The sequence below is a fragment of the Dama dama genome, chromosome 20 (genome assembly GCF_033118175.1).
Source record: "Dama dama isolate Ldn47 chromosome 20, ASM3311817v1, whole genome shotgun sequence".
Classification (NCBI taxonomy): domain Eukaryota; kingdom Metazoa; phylum Chordata; class Mammalia; order Artiodactyla; family Cervidae; genus Dama; species Dama dama.
In genome coordinates this window covers 62,503,984-62,509,303 of record NC_083700.1, presented here as the reverse complement: position 1 = coordinate 62,509,303, position 5,320 = coordinate 62,503,984, and the positions used below count along the sequence as shown (strand labels likewise).

Here is a 5,320-nt window from a genome sequence, read left to right as displayed (position 1 = left end):
GAGCAAGCTCCAGGGGTTGGTGCTGGACAGGGAAGCCTGGCATACTTCAGTCCATGGGTTCGCAAAGAGTCGGACATGACTGAGTGACTGAACTGAACTGAACTGATATCTATATAAATATATATTTTTGGTGAATTAAGCCTTTTGCCATCCTATAATGTCCTTGTCTCTTATAAAAATTTTAACTTAAAGTTTATTTTGTCTTACATTAGTATAACCACTCCTGTTCAGTTTTGGTTGCTATTCACACAAAATATCTTTTCACTTCATTTCACTTTCAACCTATGTGTGTCCTTAGATCTAAAGTAAGCCCCATGCTCACTTTGGCAGAACATATACAAAATTTGAACAATACAAAAAAGATAAGCATGGACCCTACACATGGATGACACGGAAATTTGTGAAGTTTTCCATATTTCTAGTTTCAGGTTGACAGAGTAGCACTGACATATATACACTACTGTTTGTAAAATAGATAGCTAGTGGGAAGCTTCTGGGAGCTTAGCTGGGTGCTCTGTGAGGACCTAGAGGGGTGGGATGGGAGGGAAGCTCAAGAGGAAGAGGATATAAGTATACTTATGGCTGATTCCCTGGTGCCACTAGTGGTAAAGAACCCTTCTGCCAATGTAGGAGACAAATAACATGAGGGTTCAGTCTCTGGATTGGGAAGATCCCCTGTAGGAGGGCATGGCAACCCACTCAAGTATTCTTGCCTGAAGAATCCCATGGACAAAGAAGACTGGCAGTCTACAGTCCATGGGGTCACAAAGAGTCGGACATGACTGAAGCAATTCAGCATGTGCATGACTGATTCATGTTGTTGTAGGACAAATCAACACAGTATTGTAAAGCAATTAACCTCCAATTAAAAGTTTAAAAATAATAAAAAATAAAATGAATCCCATAAACAACATTTGGTTGGATATAAATAATGTTCAATATGTTTGCTTTCAATGATTTGTACTAGAATGGTCAATTCTTTGAAGAAATGCCTACTAAGTAAACTCAACTTCAACCTCTATCTTTGCTTAATGTTAGAAATTTGACCTAGAGTGATCAACAGTACTGTGTTTCTATAGGTTTACATGTCTCTATTATACACCTGCTACAGAGATCTATGCAGCTTTGTTAAATAGCTTATTGCTCTTCAGTAGATACCCTGCATAATTCCTACTTCAAGTGGTAATCTCTTAGGAAAACTTCTGAGGGAATGGATTCTGTCTACCTATGCTGTGTCTCTTGGTTTTTGTTTATTTGGTTCGTTTTGTTTTTTAGTTATTTTTCAGTTCTGGAATTGATTTGAGTTATAAAATGATTTTACTTGCCCACCCTCAGGTGAAAGTATAATCTGAAAATACTTTCTCTCCCCCTACAATTTAGAAATGTTTTGACTCTACAAGACCACGTGCTTGGTAGTAAATCATTCTGATAGATAATATACCCCAAGATTTTATTTTAAACTCCTAAAATATGGTCATTTGTTTATTTATAGTTTCTACAGCTACAAAATAATGTGCAAATTTTTAGTAAAGTTAAAAAAAAAAGTAAAGTATACCACAAATACTTCAAAGCACACACAAGTCAGACCACATTCTTCTATACCATAAATAAATAAAATGTTTTAATTCAACAAATGTTGAATGCTAGCTACTGCAAATATTACCAACATAAATTGTTTATAACACAAGGCAGATTTTATTTTTTGCTGTAGTAAGGGAGAGATCACTATCTCTTTAAAGATATAGCAGTAACCTAGAAGAGGAAATGGAGAAGGAAATGGCAACCCACTCCAGTGTTCTTGCCTGGAGAATCCCAGGGATGGCGGAGCCTGGTGGGCTGCCGTCTGTGGGGTCACACAGACTTGGACACGACTGAAGCGACTTAGCGAAAGGTAAGATCAAAATTAATTCAGAATTGAAAGTTTGGTTTAAGGTGTACTTTTTCATGCAAAAAGTTGTTGGAAATAGGTAAATATCACCACTTTAAAATAGTACAGGATTGGTAGAAATAGCAAAGTGAGAATTTTTCAAAGACTCGTAGGGCACAACTGTCTCTTAATGCTTTCCATTGAAGAGTTAAAAGATCTTTCAAAAATTGTCTATAATAAAATAGCAAACCATTTGCTAAATAAACTCCTGGACCAGTAAAAAAGTGTTAGTAAATATAGTAGAACATCAGACTCATGCTAATGTGAACAGTAGATATGGTTTCTGTTCTTAGGGTCCAGGTCGAATGTAGGAACACATGGTTTCAGTCCTCACAAAGAATGCTACATGCCCACCAAACTCAATTTATTTTTCTCCTACACACTGTAAACACAACTAAACTATAGTTCTTAGCCTCTTCTTCAGTTATGTAGAGACCAGTAATTGAGTTCTGGCCAATGGAATGAGGCTAGAGAATACACGGCCTATAAAATGTCTGCACAAACTTCCATGTACTCTCCTGTTCCTCACTTGGTTGCTGGGCATTTATGCCAGCACTTGGAAATATGAGCACAATGTGGTCGAGCTATGGAATGAAAGGAGCCTGGGTCCATGAATAATTTCATTAAGCAGACCTCCTACTTACCCCTCCTCCTCTCTCTCAACATAATGCCCCAACACCTACAACCACATATAGCATTCTAATATCAAGGGAAAATACTGTTTGATCATGCTAAGTCATCAAAATATTGAGATCTATCTCAGTCCACTTACCCTAATTTACTATGATCTTGGTATCAAATTAATATTCTTAAAACAGTCTAAATTGCTTTCAATGATCTGAATCCTTCCATCATTTCCTCATTTCTAAATATCCTCTTGTCTATCATTCCTAGTCATTCTGATCATTTTTTAAATGTTTAATTTGTATTTCATATTAGTAGCTTTGTCTGAGACCTTTGGCTAAAAGTCTTTTTCCCCTTGTTTTGGGTCTTTGAATTCTAATTATCTGACCAATAACAATGCAAACCTCACTTTCTCAAGAAAATAGTTTCCTGATTAAATCCCTCCCAAGACTAAGAGTTCAGGTTCCTATCAGACTTAGTATTATTTTGCAGTTCTCTGTAAAGGTAGTTTTAAAAATAAGTAAATTTCAACTGCGTAATTTTCAGTTCAGTTCAGTTGCTCAGTCATGTCTGAGTTTTTGCAACCCCATGAATTGCAGCACGCCAGGCTTCCCTGTCCATCACCAACTCCCAGAGTTTACTCAAACTCATGTCCATCGAGTCAGTGATGCCATCCAGACATCTCATCTTCTGTCATCCCCTTCTCCTCCTGCCCCCAATCCCTCCCAGCACCAGGGTCTTTTCCAATGAGTCGACTCTTCACATGAGGTGGCCAAAGTATTGGAGTGTCAGCTTCAGCATCAGTCCTTCCAATGAACACCCAGGACTGATCTCCTTAGGTGTAATTTTAAACCCAACCAAAATGTGAATTTCTTGAGGATAGGAGCAATTGTATATTGGTTATTATTATATCCCTCATAGCCTGTTCAATAAATAATATTGGAAGAAACAAATGAAAGATGGAAGGAGGGAAGGAAGGAAGGATGAAGGAAGGGAAAGAAGGAAGGAGGAAAGGAAGAAAAGAAGGAGGAAAAGAAACTAGGAAGAAATTGTAACTAGTCACTTACACTGAAACCCTGAATATCTCATTCCTCATTCCTCCTCTTTGCTGTATGCCCATATTCTAGTCTCCAAGGTCTATCACCGAAGCCTTTCATGAGGATGTCAAAAAGTTTGTACTGATCAAGATTCTCTCTTTGCTCACATTTTAGAAGATTCCTCTGAACCCTTTTCTCAACTAGACCTCGACATCTTGGTCCCTTAATTTCTGTTGACCTGCCTAGCCATAATTTTAGCAAGAGTCCTGCATAGGTAAGTTTAGAGAGAATACTCCACCCTTGGTATCTTATCCTTCTCAATATCTGATCAAGTCTTCATCTTCTACCCCTGGCTTCTAATCATTCTGGCCTGTCTTCTGCAAGAATCCTGATAGGTCAGTTTAGCAGTAATTCTCCTAACTTTCTTTGATGTCTCTGTTTAGTAATTTCCTATCTATTGGCCCATCATCCTATCCCTTGACTATAAAACACATTTCCTGTCATTGCCATATTCATAATTGAGCCCAGTTCTACACGGAGATCTCTCTTCCTCTATTGCAAGAACTGATCAGTGGAGTCTGTACTGTAACTACGTCTGGCTTTCTAGTTCCTTTAATCCTACAAGATCTCAGGCTCTCTCTCTCCAGGATTCTAGATGTGTGTATCTAGAAATACACACATTTTATTTTATCTGGGAATCATATTATAATGGGTTGCTGATATCTGTGGTGACCATTTGTCTCATTTTCCTAGAACAGTCCTATATTTTCTGTTATAAGTATTAATATCATTCCTTTTACTCTCAAGAATGTCCTGGTTTGAATAAATTATATGGTCATTACACTGTTAACAGATAAACTGAGGCATATTAAAATTTTTGAGAATTTATTTGAGCAAAAATCAATTCCAGTTGGGCAGTGTCAAACCAGAAATGATTAAGAGTATTCTACTGAAAGGAGCTAAAGGTGAGGTTTTTATAGAAAAAAAAATGGAAACAATGCAAAATAAAGATAGCATTGGCTTATCTTAGGTAGTTACATTACTTGGGAAAGCTTGGGTGGGTGTTTCTGATTGTTTTCTTACCTTTGAGCCATTTATAGGAACTGACTCTGGCTTAAGTTTCAGTTTATTTATATAGGCAACCTAAGCATTAGAGTCAGCCCACTGGCCTCCTTGTCAGATTACTTTAACACTACTGGTATCTAACCACCACGATGGAGGTATTCTGAGAACAAGTCTATCTTCCATGGATTCTCTAACACAAACTATGCAATTCAAAACCTGCAACGAATCATAAAGTACTAATAAGTGCATCATTAGCTGATGCAGTTAAGCCTTTGGGAAACATAAAAAATATGTAAGCCACATTGGTATCAACTGGTTCCTTAAAATAATAATTGCATGAAGTATATACTTTAAGGAATTATGATGAAATATCCCATGCCTAGGAAGCCTACAGAAGCAAACTGAAACCTAGTCAGCTCCAGCGTGTGATGCTCAATCGTGATCAACTCTTTGTAACTCCATGGACTATAGCCTGCCAGGCATCTCTGTACACAGGGTTTTTCCAGGCAGGAAATACCAGAGTGGGTTGCTATATCCTTCTCCAGGGGATCTTCCTAACTTAGGGACTGAACCCGTCAGTGTGTCTGCTGCGTTAGCAGGAGGATTCTTTACCACTTGAGCCAGCTGGGAAGCCCAAAATACTAATAAATGCATAATTAGCTGATGT

At 37.8% G+C, this 5,320-nt stretch overlaps 1 non-coding gene across 1 annotated transcript; it reads left to right on the top strand.

The window, feature by feature from the left end:
• Positions 1 to 316: 316 nt before the first annotated feature.
• Positions 317 to 420, top strand: LOC133041796 (U6 spliceosomal RNA). Its single transcript, XR_009689368.1, has one exon. It is a non-coding gene; the product is annotated as a U6 spliceosomal RNA (small nuclear RNA).
• The last annotated feature ends 4,900 nt before the right edge of the window (positions 421 to 5,320 follow it).